We start from the raw sequence: 22,882 nt of genomic DNA, 5'->3' as shown, positions 1-22,882 counted from the left end.
TGTAAAATAAGCAACTTTAAAGGAAAGCGAAAATCTTACTGTTTTTAGTGGATTGGGTTGTTGTATGTAGTTGATTTTTATTCCTTTGAGAGTTTCAGTTGGACGGTTTTTTGTTTCTGTCTGAAAAGACGCGTCTTTCGATTATCTAGCTTCTATTAGAAGCTGCTAAGCGTATGTAACTAATAACATTTATTTAAGAGTATGTAGCTAATAAAGAAAAATCGTGATTTTTTTTCAAATAGGATTACAATGACTAATTATAAGAAATTGAGAAGCTAACAAAGAAACGAGTTAAACTCGTTAACAAAACTCGTTAACTCGGTAACAAAAACTGAAAATTGTTATAAGCGGTTAATTTCATAATAGTTATGTGCCGATCTAAACCTAGTAGAAAAATCTGAGTTCAACATTAAGTTGTATATGTATAATGTATAAATATTGTGTTTGACATCAAATGACCTATGATTTAACATCCACAGAAGAAAATATGTATCTAGCGATCATAAAGATACAGTTCAAAGTGCTGTCCAAGTTAGTGATAAAGAATGTGATTTCTATTTATACGACAGATATGATTTTGGGAGTTCATAAGCCGTGTACGATTTCAAATCTAATAAATACAACATTAATAAGATATTTTATATCGTGTGGAGAGAAAGTTGATATATGTCACTTCAGAGGTGTTACATAAGGAATTTTAAATTCGTCTAGCTGGTTTGAGATATGGAGTCGCGGTCGACGGTCGGTCTGTGAGCTTGGGGTCATTATTCAAGATCTTTATCATTACAATGACAAAAATGAAGATCTGTACTTCGACATGACCCCAGCTTTATGTAGATTTCTCTTATTATTTTGATTCACAATGATTTATAACGGAATCTGTTTAGATAAAAAAAAAATGCTGGACGGTAGAAAAATAATGTAAGTTGTGACATTTAAAGTAAGAAAGCAATATATAACCAATTTTTCTCTCAGATTTGCTGTAGAGCTTGTGCGCATAATTTGTATTAACAACAAATAATTACTCATTCTAAAATTAGTGTAGGAAACATTTAGGAACTGTATGTGGAAGGTTCTGTAAGCCCATAGGTTTATTTTCTGCCCCAAGAGACCCCCATTGCCCCACAGTAGTTAATAGGGGTCACTATTACGAAATGAAGAGATTCTCTTAGATATTTTTAACCCCCGACCCAAAAAGAGGCGTGTTATAAATTTTGACGTGTGTATCTGTGTATCTGTCTGTGGCATCGTAGCTCCTAAACTAATAAACCGATTTTAATTTAGTTTTTTTTTGTTTGAAAGGTGGTTTGATCGAGAGTGTTCTTAGCTATAATCCAAGAAAATCGGTTCAGCCGTTTGAAAATTATCAGCTCTTTTCTAGTTACTGTAACCTTCACTTGTCGGGGGTTTTATAAATTTTTAATTTACACTTGTAGACAGACGAAAATATCTTGACATAATACCGCAAAAGTAATGCAAAGAGAATAAAAATTGATATATAAGTAAATACTTGCAAACTGGATCTGGTTTAAGCATTATATTGCTCTATCTAATCAAGTTATTTTCTAGCTATAAGATGTAAATAGATTGTTTCCTTGGTACATAGAGAGACAATGCTGCGTTAGTATACAAGTGTGAATAAGATGCAGATTCTTTAATTTATACTTCAGACACCTCGTGATGATAGGTATTTAAAATTGCAAAAATACATGTGACTGGATAATACATCATGTTCCCAGGTCTCAGCTAGATCTATTGAGATGCGGAGCGCGAAGGGCTATATGGTGACCAAGAGTCCGAGAGTAAGAAATAGGACAGAAAGTAGGCATTTTATAATACTTATTACTTGACTGGGTGCTGACTGCTGAGGAATAGTATCTCTTTTTTGACGTGACAACGTCTTATAATTCGATAGAGCCGGCTGCACGCACGAAAAAACATGACTCATGCGGCGTTACCTCGCTCTGAGGCGTTCCATGTAAGGCTTGAAGTGCAAGCGAGAGTGCGGAACGAGCGACAAAGAAGCACAATCGGCCTTTGTTGTCACGTTCAACTATCGTCAGTAAACCGACTTTACAGACAACCAATTTTTTTAATTTATTAAGATACAAGTTAGCTCTTGACTGCAATCTCACCTGATGGTAAGTGATGATACACCCATACTCCTTTTGGTTTCTACATGGCATCGTACCGGGATGCTAAATCGCTTGGCGGTACTGCATTCCCAGTAGGGTGGTAACTAGCCACGGCCGAAGTCACCCACCAGACCACACAAGAAATTTAGAATTAAAAAATTCCAAACCCTGCCGGGAATCGAACAGACAGACAGACAGACAACAAAGTGGTCCTATAAGGGTTCCGTTTTTCGTTTTGAGGTACGGAATCCTAAAAATTGTCATCCAAAGACATCCAGAACTTGGTCACCCTACCCATAGGGATTCATTGTAATGCGAGTCGCGCTAGGGCGATTGTTTCAGCAAATGCCCTTGTGGGGCAATGCCTTCAACTATGACGTGAGTGAATTTTCGCGCTTCATTTGTGGCAGAAATAACTAGAATTTGTTTTGCAAATCTGTGATGTGATTAACATAAATCCATACTTCCATACTAATATTATAAAAGCAATATTATAAATTGGTATCTATCTGCCTGTCTGCTAGATTTTCACGCAGGTTTAGAGGGGTACGAGTCGAGAATCAAAGAGTTCCAACAGGATTTAAAAGATTTTTTCAATTTTTCCATGTTCGTCAGCTGGAAAAAGGCTTTCTATGTCATAGGAAACACGGATATAGAGCTGAATGTTGATTCTAATGGAATCTACATCAGTCATGTGTGGTGTTGTGTGTTGGTGGAGTGTATTGCTTCTTTCCCTGCTTCTTTAGCTGTGGGGGGGGCGGGCGTTGCATATCGCATAATGCGCGTAGTACCATATATAGATTTGTCTGTTTTTTCGGATTATATTGAACTAGCTTAAGTCCGCGAGTTCGTCCGCGTGCACTACACAAATTTCAAACCCCTATTTTACCCTTTGAAGGGGTTAAATTTTCAAAAATCCTTTCTCGGCGGAAGACGTCATAATAGCTATCTACGTGGCAAACAGCCCGATTCGTTCAGTAGTTTGAGTTGTGCGTTGATAGATCAGTCAGTCAGCTTTTCCTTTTTAACCCCCGACCCAAAAAGAGGGGTGTTATAAGTTTGACGTGTGTATCGGTCTGTGGCATCGTAGCTCCTAAACTAATGAACCGATTAGTTTTTTTTTTGTTTGAAAGGTGGCTTGACCGAGAGTGTTCTTACCTATAATCCAAGAAAATCGGTTCAGCCGTGTGAAAGTTATCAGCTCTTTTCTACTTACTGTAACCTTCACTTGTCGGGGTGTTATAAATTTTTAATTTACACTTATATAAATTTAAGATTAAGCTTTTGGTTCCTAGTACATCATTGCACTTAAATTACCGCAAAGTAATGCCTGATCCTATCCAAGATTACAGATAGATTGATTTTATTAATTGCAGCCGTAACTTCTCTTTAAATCGAACGTTGTTATGAATAGTCGTCGTAATACTGTATTCAAAATGTTTTACATTTTTTATTACCTGCGATAAATGCCCGACATTAACACTCTTTTATCACCTTAATTTGAATAAAGCGTTTTATTATACCTTGATTCCATACCTACCGCATTTAAATATGATTTTATTTTATTCTTTATTTATATATTTCTTTAGACTTGACTCCTGCATCGCCATTGGCGCTCACAGAGTTCAAAATATGTATAGAAATGTTAAAAGGAGCGTGATGAAATGAAATGAATTTATTTCATGGAGGACAGCTTATGATAATATTATTATGTGAAAACTTATTCGGAAAGCAGATTCTATTGAGAAGGACTAGAACTCCAGAAGGTCTAAAGCGACAAGCGCATCACGTCATTTACACGTTTCAGTCAACTAAGCTAAGGAAAACTTAAAATATAATCGTCGTACCTACATGTACATTCAACACATAACAATAGTAGTTCGTTCACTTCGACAAAGTCCCATCGGTTCAACACGCGAGCCGAAGATACAATTTTGTCAAATCGTACCTCCCTCACGCGGAGCCTGTAGTCTGGTTGTACTGTAATGAGAGGACATTAAAACGGAGCTGGGTAATTGTTTGCCAACATGCGAACATAAACGGTGTTCTGCTTTCTGGATAGTGTTGCCAGTTAACACACTTACGTCGGGACGCCTCTTGTTACTACAATTTTCATATACAACTACCTAATGTTTAGTTTACAGCTTCTTGGACTAAATTTCTTAGGGGTATTAAACCTTCGGCTTCATCTTGAGCCAGAAATCGACCTTTGGTAGATAGAACCACCAGGTGAAATCAATATCCAGGCCTAAATTGCCGTCGCATTAAAAAAATTAACGCAAGCCTAAAGTATACGATTCACATCAAACGCTCCGTATTGAATAGCGTGGAATCGCCAAAATGCTGCAGTAGTCGACCGCATGCCCGATGGATAAAATGCGCTGGGATGCGAACGCATGCCGTCGGATGCCACAGCATGCTTCCATATTTCTTTAGCGACCAAACGGTGCCGCGTCGCCGTCAGTCAATCTGCATTGCTACCGTACGTTACGTGTGGATCGCATCCGATGATAACCGACTGGAACCGAAAGCACGCAACTGCGTGCGGCGGCATACGAGTGCGAGCGGTGCCGACCGGTAGTTCGTCTAATCAGCACGCGCCTGCTACGCTCACATGCGGCGGCCTACGATTGCAGCCGACTGTGTTCCTACTTCCTTGGTATATACGGTCCATCCAAATATGGACTTACTAGAGGATGCCCGCGGCTTCACCCGCCTGGATTTCGGTTTTTTAAATCCCGCAGGAACTCTTCGATTTTCCGGGATAAAAAGTAGCCTATGTCCTTCCCCGGGATGTAGCCCATGTCTGTACCAAATTTCATCAAAATCGGTTCAGCGGTTGGGCCGTGAAAACGTAGCAGACAGACAGACAGACAGACAGACAGACAGACAGACAGACAGACAGACAGACAGACAGACAGACAGACAGACACACTTTCGCATTTATAATATTAGTATGGATTATTATTGTGTATACATATCTATGTGTGTACATGACACTTTAATTTCCTTAACCGCATGTAAAATCCGCTGCGGCACGGTTCGATGCGATGCGTTTGATGTGAATCGTACTTTAAGAAGTTCCCTTCGAGTGTGAATATTATAAAGTGGTTGCTTATAAATCATAAGTTGACATGAACTAACGGTGCCGGTTACTTCGCGCTCGATGGATTAAGTCCGGTTTATGTCACAGGTTCGATTTCCTTTCCCGGACTTGATTAATTGAGGTTAATTCCAATTAAACTGTTATTAAGAATTAATTATGTTTTGACCTAGCACCTAAGACTTAAATAATGTATTTTTTTTAATTTGAAAATGTCTACCAAAAAAAATGTTTTTGATTTTTAGTACATCTCCGCTTGCATTTATTAAGGAAAACATTGCAATTACGAGAGATTTGCGAAATGTCCACCCTCATTACACAAATTACGTAGGAAGGTACAATTTACGGTAAATAAACAAAAAATTACGAAAGGGACGGAAAATAAACTAAATTGTCGCTCAAGGTCTGCCAAATAACGCGTTTGGAGTCGTATTCATATAATTATATAAGGAAGCTGCTGAGCTTAAACACCTTTATCAAGACGAAATAATAAAAGAGTAAGTGTATATAAATTTAAACGTAGAAGGTAGTATAATATAAATATAGTAGTATAATTAAAGAGTAGGTATTGGAGATGTGGTCTCTAGAACATTAACCCAGAAATGTCCGGCGATTTTGGAAAATTACATAAATTACGGAATTATTAAAATAAATGACAAAAAATATTAAAACGTTCGAATTCAGGACCTTCGAACGAAGATAATAAAGTTTTGTATTAGTAAATTTTAAGATATCTCTCTCTCCATATTATTTACTTTCAGTTTTTTATTTATGACAAGTGCATAAGTTAAATTTCATTTCATATAATATGTTTGTATAAAGCCTTGGGAACTTTGATTTTTCAGGATAGTGTTAATCTCCGGGTCTTTAACTATAGGTATCCAATATCCATGGACAATATCACGTCAATCTGTTGCTCTTTTGCAGCATGATTGAAGGACAAACGAACACACTTTCGCATATTTATACTATGTATTTATAGTATAGTGATAGACTAATTAATTATTTTAACCGAACTTCTGTAAAAAAAACCTACCATGTATGAAGCTGACCTATCGCAAATCGATTAATGAACCAGAACGCGATAACCGGTAGTAATCTAATTAGAACTGGTGCCGACAACGATTTCGATACAGCTTTTGCTCCGAAATGATTTATAATCTCTCTCAAACGCTTAATTGCCGCGAGCTAATGTTTGTAATAAACAAATCGTTGCCTTGCTGAACAGATTTATCTTCCGATGCTTATCGTATTTATATCAAGTGTTGAAGTTTGCACGCGGCATAACTAGATGGCGTTGTAATGATTAACATCGCGCTGATGAAGTATTTATGTACCGATAACATGGAAATAAATGTAAAGAGGTCAATGCTCGCTAATAAATGCAAATCCGTCCTGTATAATATACTAAAAGAAAAATATATCTGTCTATCCGTTAATTTTTCACGGCGCAACGGAACAGACAGTTTTCTGTTTTTGAGTTTGGGTAATCAAAGAATTCTTACAAGATTAATAATAAACTATAAAATAAAAACTTATCAAATCTTCACGGATCTAGATAACTAAGAGTTAAGGTTCTAAGTTTTGTCTTTTTCTATAAATATTTTAAAATGAAATTCTGAAGTTATTATTGGCTCTTAAAAATCTATAATAAAACTATCCATGTGAAATGTCCATAGTAAACAAAAAACACTGCGTATCGCATATTATCTAACTTGATCATAATAATAATCTAGATGTACACAGATAAATATACCCATCTAGCATTAAAAATAACTTATCACAGGCATTGTAATAATATTACTAGCAAGTCGCCATTGTTATAAGTTATTACCTAACCGGCAATTAATGAAATAAAATCGCAATTAAGACAACAATGCGAACGTTTAAGCATTCCATTAATCTGATATCTACGCGAATCCATTCAGTGAATTCAAGAAACCACGAAGATAACGTTTTTGTTTTCTAGCTATGTTTTGCTTGCGTAACACCAAAATAGCAAAGTAGTAAGAAGAAAGTTAGGATGTACCTAATTTAGAGCACCTAGTTTTAATTTTTCACTTTAATAGCTCTGTTACCTAAGCGTTGTACTTCGGCCACTTTTAACTGTTTCCTATTTGAAAGATCCCCTACCTAGTGTTTTTTCCAGTGCGAGGTTACCCTTCTAGCACCTTGGGACCCCGACATCCATCCGGTTTTTCGGCCTGCCCATAGCCACTTCAGCGTCGCAACCCGTGGTGCAATGTCAATTTCTCTGATTCTCCTACGAATCTTTTCATTTCTGATATGATTTCGTAGAGAAACTCTCAGCACAGCTCTCTCCATCGCCCGCTGAGTGACTAAGCTTTCTTATGAGGCCCATGGTTAGTGACCAATGACCATGATTCGGTTACATATCTATGTCATATTATCTAACTAATTATAGATATAGCGCATAACTGAGTAGGCTTCTGCGACAATGGAGAGGTCCGGAAGGTTGACAGTTGTCACAAGTTGAGGAATCACTGAGCTTTCGGGTCACGTCATCACCTCTCCCCCACCACTCCACTACCGCAGATACCTACTCAGTTATGCGTTGCCTGTATGGCTAGATTTTCCATGTCTAGTCGGTGCGTCAATCCAGTGACAGACACGAGCGGGTAGACAAACGCGGAAAAAAGGGAAAACTGCGCGTAATTCGTGAAAGCTAATGAGAAACGAGTCGTACGCCATCGGTTTCTAATGTTTGTTTTGATTAACTTTAACTATGGACATGCAAGTCAACTTAATGCTTAAGTAGATGCTATTAATATACTCAATTATCAGCTCTCACTTAATAATTAAGTTGCATTTCGTTTTTCTACTTGCTTTCTACTTCTGTGGATGTTTACATACTAAAAGACGGTTATAATATTCAATAGGTACTTATTCTGTAAGCCCACGACCATCGGCTCCGCCACCATGACAACGTTGACGTAATCCAGCTACTCGACGTAACGAAGATAGAGGACTAAAAAGGACTAAACATTTTAAAGCTAGTAAGCTAGCGCATAGTGATTAGTGAAAGTGTAGTTAGTGTAGGTAAGTGCTGAAATAACACGTGAACAAAGTGCCTCTTTAATCGAAAGAATAAGATGCGTCAATGGACAATTTCTTAGTAGGAATATAATGTAATTTATAAGTTTAGTATAAATTAAAACTACTAATTAGTCAAAAATTTGGTTAGATTTTAGTTCAATTGAGTAGGTCATTGGCACACAATAATAAAAACAAACTAATTGTACGATGATGGTCCCACAAATGGAAATGTATACAAGTGCCAACAACAACTGTACAAAGTTTCAACTCAATTTGTGAAAGTGTGACAAAATATTTCTGAAACAATGACCATACGAGTGTGACATTGGACATGTTTTCTACAAGTTTTGTCGAAAACTAGTAGTAGGTATAACAACTTGTTTGACAAAGGAATTTTAACGATTAATTAAATAGTTATTTAATTACATTAGGTAGTAAATATTTCCAAGAATATAAGATTTTTAATTCCGCGTAAATGATAATTAGTAGCTTGAAAGTTATTTTATATTTCTACCCATTTAGCTAGTTAATATAACAACTTGAAAATGATCGTAGAATATAAAGCATCTCATAATGAACATTAACAATGTAATTAACAATCTTCAAGACATTCCGCCAATTATAAGACATCCAACTCGAATAAATTATATCAAAACGCGTTTCACATGCTCGGGATATTCGCTTGTCACGCTTACTTGAATTGTTAAGGGGACTCTACATGTTCAGTTTTAGTAACCGGAAACGAAGATTATTTTTTCCACGCTTTTATGGTATTTATAAAATAATGCTATCTGTTTCACGTCGCTTTGCTGCCTTCTCCCTATCGTGCGATTGAGAGAGCAGTAGTGCAAGTATTAAAATTTTATATAGGTGTTCCCCGCAACTTCATTCATCGATTTTCCGGGATAAAAGCAGTTTATGTTACTCTCCGTCCTTTGAACTATCTCTTTCCCAAAAATCAAGTCGATTGGTTGCTTAGTTAGAGCGTCCTTCTAACAAACAAACATTTATCCATACTTAATATCGAATATGCAAAAGTGTGTCTGTCTGTCTGTCTGTCTATCTGTCTGTCTGTCTGTCTGTCTGCTACCTTTTCACGGCCCAACAGTTTAACCGATTCTTACGAAATTTGGTACAGGGTTAGCTTATATCTCGGGAACGGACATAGGCTACTTTTTATCCGACAAAATCAAAGAGTTCCCACGGGATCCCTGAAAACCCATCCGCTTAACCGATTTCTATGGGTACACCGATTTCTATGAGTACCGAGGTAGCTTGCGTCCCTGTAATTGACATAGGCATTTTATTCCGGAAAATCAAACAGTTCCCACGGGATATGAAAAACCTAAATCCACGCGGACGAAGTCGCGGGCATCCTCTAGTAATATTATAGTAAAGTATGACATAAAATGCGCGTGCGTCGAACGTTTAAATTAAGCGAAATAAATGTCGGGTATCATTGAGCTCGACGCAACGAATTCTTCACTTTTACTTTTAACATCCTACTAAAAACAGTGAATTGACAAAAAGCGTAGATTGTGAGATAACCCCGCGCGTGGGATCCGATTCACTACATCCAATAGATTAAATAGAAAACAGATGTTAACAGTGATTAAACGTTTTCTTTTGTGATCGTAACAAAAAAGTAAATACATCTCTCTTGGTAATGTTTATTGCTGGTTCTCGGCATGATTGCGCGTTGATTCTAAGATAAGTACAATTATTTGCACGTGTGATTTTTAAATTGATCTTTAAATATTCATAGTGTTCTTTACGGTTATATTATGCGTGGAAATAGTGCGGTTTCTTCCGCACTTCTTCTAATTGGTAATCTACTTAGGTAATCAAGATTAGTTTCTAGGTCAAGAAAAATTAAGATTTTTTCTTTAAAACGGTTTCAAAGTTGGAATATAATTCTCCTTCAATTATAACATAGTGGTCACATAAAATGTATCATAGTATTTTTTAATAATAATCGTATAGCTGTGTGACCTTTTAATAACCAGAAGGTGTAATGTACAATTAAAATACACATTCAGTACTTAAATGTCGTTTAATAAAGGAAACAATAATCCTTTAAAGGAAGCATTAAGATTGCTCAATTGGTTCAATTAACCATTTAATTTGCACGAAATTAAATAAGCAAACCAACCTAAATGGCATGACGCATCTACTTCGATTGCTACTGATAAAAAACTTTAGATTCCTTTGATTGCTACTGGTAAAAAATGTTATACGTAAAAAATTATGTTTGAATTATTAGTAAAATAATATAATGTAATTGGTCGACTATAAATCAAAAACATACATTGTGGATGTGTGTGAAGGTCAGATGATGATGGTTGTGATCTATTTTATTTTTTACTCTTCAGAATCTCTGATCACTACTACATAGGAGCTAAAAATTAATACTAAAATTAGACGGCCAGAAATGAAAGAACAAATATCTTATGAATTTAAATTCGAAACTAACACGTTAGGTCGTTGATGCTGATGATGTCGCATCTGTTTTAATTATTTCTTTATTCTTCGATCATTAATAGCTGAAAATGAGTACTAAAATTGATCAGTCGTAAACCAAAGAACAAAGTATTTTATGAATTAAAACTGACCCGCGCTGGGAACTCGGTGAGCGCGTTCTCTACAATTACGCGTTTTTTATTGTTACGAGCACTCTGAACGGAAATCAATTATCGAGTTACCGAAGAAAGTTGTACGAGAATTGCTTTGTAAGGTAACGTGCGAATGTGATATTGGTTCTATCAAAGACCAATTAATTACAATACTTTGAAAAAGCGATTGGCAATGTATACCTACGCTGCACCGCTTGACTCAGACAATTGGGATGGTGCCAATGTCAAAAATTGATTATTTCTTTGTAATTATTAAATAAAGGAAAAGGACGCCCATTATTAGTTTTCTGCGCTCTATACACACTCACAATACACACAACACAATGGTATAAGTACCTAGCTATTATATAATGACCTCTATCCAGACTTTCTGTATTTTTTTAAACTAGTTTTATTTACCAGCGTAGCGGTAGTCTCACACTCTAACTATTCGATATTAATTGAGTTATCAAGCATGGCTCTTTAAGGTGCCCATGCACTCGAACTGCACTGCAGCGGCGCGGCTGGAGAGAATATCGTGCGAGGCGCTGACGCGACGCGCAGTTCCGCTGCAGTGCAGTTCAAGTGCGTAGGCACCTTTAGCATTTCACCTTAATGTCATCGTATAACAAGTTGATTTATTTACTTAATGATTTTGTTGTCAATGACACCCACCAACGCACGTTATGCGTTTTGCTTTCGTTTCTAATGCGTAGGCATGGAATGCCCTTCCGGCGATTTTTACACTTACCTAATTAGGATGGCTTCCAAGGTGTTTTACCTACCGAGGCGAACAGCCCGTGTAGGTCTGTACACAAAGGCTCTTTGCCTACTGCGTCATTTACCTATCATTTTATACCAAATTATCATCATTGTTCATGGTCCGCTTTAATCCAGCAACTCTCTGCGACTCGTTATACAACGCAAATAAATAAATTCACATTTAAAAATAACGCCATATAACCACATATTGAATATTCTTTCAACAAAAATATATTCAGTTTTCAGAATGATGTAAATATTCTAACGAATGAATTTTTTGTTCATGTATTTGGAAGCTATGGTGGAATGCAGTAACATACATGCAAACATCAACCATGAAAACTCTACACTCCCTTTTTAGGCCGTCGCGTCGTGTAAAAATGACATGAGACGTCTTTAACATTTACTTAATCTTTGTCACAATCGTGTAAACGACGAGCTAAAATGTGCAATAATTGGTCATAAATCAAAGAACGTAGAGAATCTCGGGTTTCTTACGAACGAAATCGAGCCGCGAGGAACACTGTGAGAGCATTCCTCGCAATTACCCGCTTTTTGTCGATTGTTCCTTTGAGCGGAAATCAATTAGCCGCTGATTTCAGATGGCTTTCTTCCAGCCGATAATCTTTATTTCTTTGCTAATATAATAGGTGTTTTCGAAATGCCCTGAACGTATCAAAATTGAGTAAACGTATTTAAGACATGTTCTTTCTTATTTATGACCAGATCAATTTGTGGTCATATAGAGCCAATAGGTAGGTACAATAGAGTTAATCCGTTATGCCACGTCTTTAATATTTATTAATTAGTCTTTGTCACAAACCTGTAAAGGGCTAGGTAAAAGGCGGGCGGTGCATATCGTCTACATTGTGCCACATAGATGACTGTTTTGGCGGATTATATCAAACTAGAGAATGCCCGCGGCTTCGCCCGCGTGGATTTCGGTTTTTTGAAATCCTGTAGGAACTCTTCGATTTTCCGGGATAAAAAGTAGCTAATGTCCTTCCCCGGGATGTAGCCCATGTCTGTACCAAATTTCATCAAAATCGGTTTAGCGGTTGGGCCGTGAAAACGTAGCAGACAGACACACAGACACACTCTCGCATTTATAATATTAGTATGGCAGTATGGATTAAGCTTGTGGTTCCTTGTATATCTTGGACTTCCACAAAATGCCGTCAAATTCAGGTACCTTTTTTCAAGTTATTAATCTTTTTAACCCCCGACCCAAAAAGAGGGGTGTTATAAGTTTGACGTGTGTATCTGTGTATCTGTGTATCTGTCTGTGGCATCGTAGCGCCTAAACGAATGAACCGATTTTAATTTAGTTTTTTTTGTTTGAAAGGTGGCTTGATCGAGAGTGTTCTTAGCTATAATCCAAAAAAATTGGTTCAGCCGTTTAAAAGTTGTCAGCTATTTTCTAGTTTTCTTGTAGAAAAGAAGGTTAGATAACCCTTAGGTTCATAATATTCAAGTGTCAATTGACAAATGTCAAGCTGTCAAGATGGACGTTGCCTAGATAGGTATACATAATTATTTTTTTGAAAATGATTTGTCGGGGGTGTTGAAAATTTTTAATTTACACTTGTTACCTCATGGATTCATTCATCCACCTTTACCATAAGTGTATGTTGAATGTCGATCTTCTCTTCAATATTTCAACACGACATTACCTGGAAAAAGAAACATTTACCATTATAAACAGAATCATATTAGCTGTAAAGGTCCTAATTTTAAGGTCCTAATTTTGACTTAATAGTACTTCATTTTGGCTGTACACCTATCTCTCAGGCATGCAAGTTTCCTCACGATGTTTTTCTTCAGCGTTAACGTGAGTGATATTTAATTGCTTAGAACTCCGAAAATTTTGAGGTCCCGGGACCTTTGACCACCCAGATAGGAGGTACACGTCTTAACCACCAGGCTAACTAAGTTGTAATAAAGTAATTCTAATTAATCATCACCCGTGCTCAACTTAACAGCTTTACACAGGTTTAATCGATGGCAATTTTCACTTGTTGCCGGCCGTAAATGATCACCCGATTATAAACTAGCCGAATGCTCGACTTTCCCCGTGTTTACAAGTGGGCGAGGCCGCTAAATCAATGCGCGTGTATAAATCTAAACTGACTGATTTATTATGATTCCGGCTAAGTTGTGGAGCTAAATTGTATTTAAATTGTGTTTCGAGTGCTTTACATAAGGCGTGAAGACAAAGGGAATGACTTAGTTGTTTATATGCCTCTACTTATCTAGATGTCTTCTCGTCCAAAATTCCTTAGTACTCAGAATAGTACGTCCTGCCAGTGATGATATGGAATTATGGATCCGAGACATGGTCGCTAACTATGGGCCTCATAAGAAAGCTCAAAGTCCCTCAGTAGGCAATGCAGAGACCTACGCTTGAAGTTTCTCTACGTTATCAAATCAAAAACAAGTGTAAATTAAAAATTTATAACACCCCCGACGATCCAAAGTATCTGAGTTTTCCAAAACATCATTTTCAAATAAATAATTATGTATTTAGGCAACGTCCATCTTGACAGCTTGACATTTGTCAATTGACATAATATTATGAACCTAACGGTTATCTAACCTTCTTTTCTACAAGAAAACTAGAAAAGAGCTGATAACTCTTAAACGGCTGAACCAATTTTTTTAGATTATAGCTAAGAACACTCTCGATCAAGCCACCTTTCAAACAAAAAAAACTAAATTAAAATCGGTTCATTCGTTTAGGCGCTACGATGCCACAGACAGATACACAGATACACACGTAAAACTTATAACACCCCTCTTTTTGGGTCGGGGGTTAATGAAGAGATCCGTAGGAGAACAAGAGTAACCGATATAGCTCAACAGGTTGCGTAACTGAAGTGGCAATGGAAAGAGCACATATTTCGAAAAGCCGATGGACGTTGGGGTCTCTAGGTGCTAGAATAGCGACCTCGCATCCCAAAGCATAGCGTTGGAAGACCCCATTAGGTGGACAGACGACATCAAACGAGTCGCAGGGAGCCGCCTTTGTCTGCTGGATTTGTCTGTTTTAACGTATAGTGGGAAATTCAATATTTGAAACTATTATGGGTCCCTCGTTTTACTAAGGAACCCTAAACAATTCGATTCAATAGCCTAAAACGGAGATTAGGTCGACCTTGAAACAGTGCGATTCTCCTGAAACGATAGCAGAAGAATAACCAGAGGCCTAAGTATGCCGTGCCGCCAAGCTACTTATTTATGTTTATCCCTTGATAGTGTTTAGCCCTTGATAGGAAAGGCATTCCGAACCAGTGGTAGATGCTTTTGACGATTCAAAAGAACTTGTAAAAGTCTAATTGAATAAAAATATTTTGAATTTTGAATTTTGATATCTATGGTTTAATGAAACTGCCATACCTACTTCTTCCAAGTAGGCCCACTTTCATCTTACTACCAGGTGAGATTGCAGGCTAGGGTTAAATTAGAACCTATGTCCCACGGAGGGATAAAAACAAAAGAAATATTTTTTTGCATTTCTCCCTCGTAGATGGTAAGTGGTAACCCTAGGTGGCAATTACCGCAACAAGATATATTACGTGATCGCTTATAGCCGCGTGCCGGCGCTGTGTTGACAAATAGCGACTTTCGCCGCCGGCGCAGGTGGCCAATTTTAAACATATTAACTCAAACAACTCAAATGGCGGCCTTTATTATCATTAGTTCACTTGATCACCGTGGAATAAAGGCGGGAGAGTGGTTAGAAAGCGTATTCCCTAATCATTATTAACTTCAATTTTTTAAAGGAATTGCCGGCAAATCTGCAGTGCAAAGGAACATAACAATTTTCGAGACGGTATTAAACAAACGGAGTTTTATCTACCGAATTTCACAGTTTTCGACGCAATTTTACAGTTTTGTTAAGTTCAACTTCTAAAAGTTCATAGTTATAAGATTTTAACGCTTCTCCAATGAGTTAACTGTATTAACAAATATTTTTAAATTGAGGCTCACAAATTAGAACTATAAATTAAGATAAAGTAAGAAAACTTCAGTCATTGTACAAGCGTGCTTATGATCGAAACAAAAAAAAAAGCTAATCCTAACACGATGTACAAGTTTTATTAATCCTTCTCAAATAGCACGGACCATAATTGACAGACGTCAATAGTAATATGACGGTAATGAACCGCTTACATAAGAATACGATGAAAGCGAAGAAAGGAACTGGTATAGACTTAATGTTATTTAACGGAGAAATTATCACACTTAATATTATAAAGGCGAAAGTTTGTATGTGTGTGTGTGTGTGTGTGTGTGTGTGTTTGTTACTCCTTCACGCAAAACTACTGGACGGATTGGGCTGAAATTAAGAATGGAGATAGATTATACTCTGGATTAGCACATAGGCTACTTTTTATCCCGGAAAATCAAAGAGTTCCCACGGGATCTTCAAAAAACTATATCCACGCGAACGAAGTCGCGGGCATCAGCTAGTCTCCTAAATAAAATGGTAATGTTATTGCTGCTGTGCCCAGAAGCGTGAGACTTTGAATGTTGGTTTTCTGTACAACATAAACCCATGAATAAGTGTTTTAGAAATTCCACCCCAATGAAGCCACGCAGATCTTATTATTTTAATTATTTGTAATTGGCTACATTGCTCTTGACTGCAATCAGACATGCTAGCTAAGTGATGATGAGATCTAAAATGGATCTATATTAAAAGTGGAGAGATTATGATAAAACTTACTGGACATACTGTTACGTCGTATTGTTCGTGAGTGTTGTATAATAGAACTAGCTGATGCCCGCGACTTCGTCCGCGTGGATTTACGTTTTCCGAAATTCCGGGATGAAAAGTAGCCTATGTGCTAATCCAGGATATTATCCATCTCTATTTCAAATTTCAGCAAATCCGTTCATTAGTTTTTGCGTGAAAGAGTAACATACACACACATACACTCAAACTTTCGCCTTTATAATATTAGGTAAGTGTGAAGTGTGATTACGAGTATAATATTATATTGTCAGTGTATGTTGTATTGCAATTTTCCCCCGCAAGATGTACCGAGGTTTTGTATAGAGCAATATAACCTTTCCTAGGCTATCCGTATAGTTCGATGACCAAAAAGGAAAATCTTTATCCACTATTTATAATTACGGAAAAGGAAATTACAGGGATGCCTGAACCCAACTTACTCGTACTTTCAACGTACGAGAGACCGGAAAACTTTCAATAAAATTCTTTCTGCTTCCCCATAAATCTCTTTAAAGCTTGGTACACACACAACGCGACGGAAACTAGACGGCAGGACGACATTGAACTCATATACGAAGAAAAGCGAATATGTATCATAAATTTTTACGACTCATCCACTGTGTCAATATTGACGAAATGCACTGATAAAGCTCGTATGTTACGAGCTTTTATCCCGAAAAATAGATGAGTTCACAAGGAATTTTTAAAAACCTAAAGCTGAACGCCCAGTTTCCTTCCACCTCTTTTTTCAGCTCCTTTCTGCCACAATAACTTCAAATAGGTATTGAAGCCGGCTACCACCTGCTTTGCTGCTTCAAAATTACAATATGGGGCTATTCAACTTTCAATTACATTCCAGTAAGTATATTCAAGTACGTTACCGGCTTTTGGAGAAATTTGGTTACCCGAAGGTAAACAAACTCGAAAAGCCGGTAACACATAGGCAGTTTGCTCTAGTTTGTGATATTGTAAGGCACTTAAGTATATAAAGCACGTGGATTCTTCACGTTTTAACTTTCAGTTCTAGGAGCCGCGTCATCTAATTTTACTCGCGAGTCGCCGCCGCCGCCGCGCTTTGTGTGTGTCACAGCCTCAAGGCTTAAGAGCAGCCGCTCCTTAGTACTTAGCTAATAAGGCATTAGGGTGTATGCTGTATATCTGTGAAAGCTCTTCCGTGTGACAAGTCGTTTGGACGTGTCGGGCCATACCTCCATGGACATCCGTGTGGTGAGCACTTTCTCACTACTCTCTTAGGTCTCGTACACACTATCGACAACATTTAATGCTTTTGTGTAACCTAGGTAAGAATTTAGCATTTTCGTAGGGCTGACCACGAACGGTACAAAAAAAGTTGACGAAGAGCTTCAACTGTAAACGACTTGTAAGGCACTTGAAAATGGAGAAATTGAAATGAAGAGAAAGATATTATTAAATTTATAATATAAAATCCCTTCTCACTGATGAGTATAAGATAGAAGAAACGATACCTAACTATCTACACTGAATGCCCATGTTTTAAGTCTCTTTAGACGTGATTTAAGAGATATTAACTTTACATATTTTATACAATATCATTGCCTAGAGGAATCAAGGTTCATGTATTTTTTTCCTAAAAATCTTTAGTTTGCACGATAAATAACCACATATTATTCACTATGCCCGACAGACCAAAACAATCTTTAAAAAAATAACCTTAGGTATTTTTAAATAACTCTTCATCATTATAATTCAACAAAAAAAAAAACATCTAATTATGTATAATCATGATCTCGAAATGCACAAAAAACCGTCAATATTTGCGGCGGGCAGCGAAACCGGTGGATCGCTAACACCCAAGCTAAATATTTGGTTCTGTACCTAAAAACCTTTGAGGAGTTCATAATGCTGGATAAGTGGACGTTAATTGTAACACTTAGCACAATAAGGTAACGGAATAATCTGGACACTCGAAATATGTATGCTTTAAGCACATATAAGTACGGCCCATTCCACGCCAAGTGGTAAGCTTTGAGTTATTATGTTTTAAACCATGTTTAAGCAAGTCAGTGTCTTCTAAAAAATGCAGATTAGCAGAATCTGTGTTTAAGAATAATAGGGCATAGTAGGTGTCCTGAAATTAGGTACTATTAGGTAAGAAAGGACCTATTAGGCGCCATGTACATGTTAGGCGCCACCAGGTTAGGTCACAATAAGTCTTTCTAGGTCAGGTTTTTTAAGAGTCGATAAATATGGTCCTTCGAGGTGGTTTTTATGATTCAACTGTTTTTTAAACTTTGAAATATTTCTTTAATTCTAAATATGTGAATATTAATTACACCCCATAGTCGGACGGACCATATCAGCAACAACCAAGTTGGTTAGTCTATTACTAGAATACCTAACGGTTACGAAAGGAGAAATTTTTTGGTGTTAGTTTAAGAAATACCGTAAGTACGCCTTGTTAAAGGTATTTTGTTTGTTGTATCGATTGTGAAGGTTGCGTCGTCGGTATCGATTTCCATTAGTACCAAGTAGTAGTAGTGGCCAAGTATTGGTAAAACTCGATGGATTGTCATGTGGTGTGAAATATTTTTGGTAAATATACTTCTAGTTTTGGTAAATATAGCCGAAGCCGTTTTGCGTCAGTAACTGGACTTATGTTTGACTTTCTATTACTTTATTCTTGAAAAAAATTTAAAAACTGTAGGCACACATATCTGACCTCAGTTTGCCAAATAAAGCACTGCCAGGGCCGTAGAACAGACAGTTTAAAAATTATAAGTTTTCAAAATGTCCCTGTCTCGAATCGAACCTGAGACCTCCCACAATAAGCGCTCATCACTGCACCAAGAAAATAATAAAATGTGTGTAATTAAAGGCAATAATATGTTCGTGTGGTAGCAGGTACGCAGGCAATCGACATGTAAAAAACTTGGGCGTGTATTGTGTAACCTTCACGAGCTGTTTAAAAACATAGCGGGGTAATATTTTTGAAGCTGAGCCGGCAAAAGATTTTTTATCATATTATCATGTAAATAGTAAGTTTTTAGTTTTTAGTAAGCTTTTACCTAATCTATGACACTAACTACTAATACCACCTCAATAAAAGAAGGTAGCTTAGCATTATGCTTCTACATGATTTCTATGAGGATTAAATAGTAGGTAAACCTATTCGATAAATGATGGTGGTCTAAAAACAGCTGCTTGGTTTGGTGGCTATTTACGGCGACAATTACGTTTGAATGTTAGACTTCCATCCTAAAAAAAAATGTACTGGTCGATTGCGGAAAACTGCGTCAAATATTGCTGCAATCTATAATTTTTTCCTTGTAAAATGGTGTCCTTGATGCATCAATTCGTTTCACCTACCTGCCTTGATTCTAGGTCAACGGGAAGTACCCTATAGGTTTTCTTGACAGACACGACAGACAGACAACAAAATGATCTTATAAGGGGTCCTTTTGAGGTACGGAACCCTAAAAAGGGCACCGGACAGGTTCAAAGCTAGTCGGGCTTAAGGTGCCCACGCACTTGAACTGCACTGCAGCGGAACTGCGCGTCGCGTCAGCACCCCGCACGATATTCTCTCCAGCCGCGACGCGCGTACGTCACTGCCGCGCGGGCACGTGTGCGTGGGCACCTTTACTTAGACTAATCACGTAAGTCAAGTCGTGGATTAGTTATATTTTTATAAGTTTCACTTCAATATTATGTTTTACTAGAGGATGCCCGCGACTTCGTCTACGTGGATTTAGGTATTTTAAGATCCCGTGGGAACTGTTTGATTTTCCGGGATAAAAAGTTGCCTATGTCAATTACAGGGACGCAAGCTACCTGACGCAAGGGACCGAATTTCATACAAATCAGTAAAGCGGATGGGTTTTTGGGAATCCCGTGGGAACTCTTTGATTTTCCGGTATAAAAAGTAGCCAATGTCCGTCCCCGGGATATAAGCTAACCCCGTACCAAATTTCGTTAGAATCAGTTAAACTGTTGGGCCGTGAAAAGGTAGCAGACAGACAGACAGACACACTTTCGTATTTATAATATTAGTATAGACTAGCGACACGCCCCGGCTTCTCACGGGTGGACATTTATTTTTTCTATTTTCCGGGATAAAATATAGCCTATACGGATTCGGAAGAATCCCTCTAAGTAATGGTAAAAGAAATTTTGAAATCGGTCCAGTAGTTTTTGAGCCTATTCAATACAAACAGACAAAAATACAAAAATACAAAGGTTTCCTCTTTATAATATTAGTATAGATAAGTCAGTCCAACATTCTTCACAGAGACATGTTCTTGAGGCATCTCAATCAAAACGTAAAAGCAATTATAAAGGGCGCTGACCCTAGCGATTAAGTCCGGATGATGTAAAAGTTTAGAGTTCCTTACACACATCATCTCGAAGAATGCGCTTCTAAAGAATACAAGATTTGAAGAGAACAGCCCGAAGAATTTCTCACTGACTTTTCTTGGTAGCACCGCAGCTTGACAAGCATTCAGTAGGGATAAGAATGTACTTGCATTGAATAAAATCGCCATCTTTGTAGGAAAGAATCTACTTTCCGAAAAAAAGCATTAAACTCCGAAAAACTACTAACTAATAAACTAGTGGGCTGGCGATGGGTTGAGATGATGATTTTTTTTTAAATCGTAAAGCGCTTTACAGCAGTGCTTTACTAACTTTACAATCTAGCCTGTGAGTGAAGCTAATCCTAACAGTATTATAAATGTGAAAGTGTGGATGTTTGGATGTTTGTTACTCAATCACGCACTAACTACTAGACGGATTTGGCTGAAATTTGGAATAGAGATAGATTATATCCTGAATTAACACACAGGCTACTATGATACCACTATGGTACCACTATGATTGTTGCTGTCTACTTTGTTTGTTGTTGATGATGATTGTTGCAAACATTATAAGCACTGCATAACTGTATGATTGCCAAACGGTGGTAGTACTGACAATCCCAAGTCCGGACGCAGTGAAAACTCATATTAGCAGTTAGCAACTAAGTCGTCATAGTCATTAATTTTTTTAATGGACTTTCGCTTGAATCACACCTAATGGAAAGTGATGACGCAGATATGTCCATAATATGTACGGTTCAGCTAAGACATGGATTTGCACTATGCACCTAAATTTTACGTATTTTTAATATTAAACTTGTTTAAAACAAAAATATCTGTAAAAACTTTGGTGTGCAAAAGCCGATATTATTAATTAATTAAACGCCTATCCAAACTGTTTCAGTTTGCACATCATAGGCACAAGTATAGGCCTATAGGCCTTGATACCTTTACGGGTCTTGACAGACACGACAGACAGACAGACAACGAAGTGATCCAATAGGGTTTCTTTTTTCTCTGCAGATACGGGACCATAAAACTAAATTTATTTTGCCTTTTTCTCCCTCTACATTAAGTTGAGCACTCGCTATGCCATTTCTTTGTGGTAATTAGGTTGGACACTTCCTACTCGAACCTGTAATAGGATTCGACTTGATATTATGAGTCAACCAGTCCAGCAACCTTTCGCGACAAAAAACTGCCTATCACGAATCTCAAGTCATATACTTTATACAGCCGTTTCATGTACTTCAATTTATATAAAAGGAAATGGGAAACGGCTATTAAGCCCGTAGGGGGAAAGGAGTTGGACTTTTACTGGTAATCTATTAGTGCAAGGTTTGAATGATTTCCACTTAGGTTTTGATACTGATATTGGGTAAAAAAATTGGATGATTTTGTCATAAAACTGGTCAGTAGTTTTCGAGTGATGCGCGTACCTACAGACAAACGGATAAATATTCAAAAAAAAAATGTTTTGGGGTCTATATCGATGATCATGTTTCCTACGGTTAAAATTTTCAAAAAATTTGTCTTTGTTTATCTATATCTATCTATATATTAGTACCTATTTTATAAAGAGGAAAGATTTTTAGTTTTTTGTTTGTAGTCGATCGACTCTGAAACTATACTGAATCGATTTTAATAATTCTTTCACTATTAAAAAGCTGCTCTATCCAGAAATGGCATAGGCTGTAGAATTGTTAACTTTTATAAGTTTATTTGAATAAAAAATATTTTTATTCTATTCTACAAAACAGTACCTAAGTATACCTACTGAAAACCTTGCTTAAAAAAATTATGATATTAAAATTCTGAACAATTAGGTAGTTCTTTACATGCAAATAGAAATGTTTTAAATTGTGTATTTCTAACTTAAGCACATAACAATATTCCGTCGAAGTTGAAACTCAATTTCAGTTTGCGGTGAACTTCTCATTTGTACCCTTTGTTTTATGCAACACTAGTAATTTTCCGGTTTTGTTTGCATTGTGGTTAATCTATAGTTAGTAGCGAAAGCCACCGAGACTAGTGAAGTTTAACCTTTTTAGTTTTCCTTGAAGCTTCTCTCTGAAATACATACTTAGAGGCGCACTATACGAGGCCCATACGACCTTGTTAGCGCGAACTGACAATAAAAT

General features: G+C 37.1%; 1 protein-coding gene and 1 long non-coding RNA gene across 4 annotated transcripts in view; both read right to left on the bottom strand.

Moving 5' to 3' along the window:
• Nucleotides 1-22,882, bottom strand: part of LOC123881235 (protein outspread) — a 389,980-nt gene that overhangs the window by 179,650 nt on the left and 187,448 nt on the right. The window lies entirely within an intron of this gene.
• On the bottom strand, nucleotides 6,133-12,788 carry LOC123881266. The gene is made up of 2 exons (XR_006799448.1): nucleotides 12,758-12,788; nucleotides 6,133-6,190 (listed from the first exon to the last, which is right to left on the bottom strand). It is a non-coding gene; the product is annotated as an uncharacterized LOC123881266 (long non-coding RNA).

Source organism: Maniola jurtina, chromosome 3 (genome assembly GCF_905333055.1).
Source record: "Maniola jurtina chromosome 3, ilManJurt1.1, whole genome shotgun sequence".
Taxonomy (NCBI): Eukaryota; Metazoa; Arthropoda; class Insecta; order Lepidoptera; family Nymphalidae; genus Maniola; species Maniola jurtina.
This window is presented reverse-complemented; position numbering and strand designations above follow the sequence as displayed.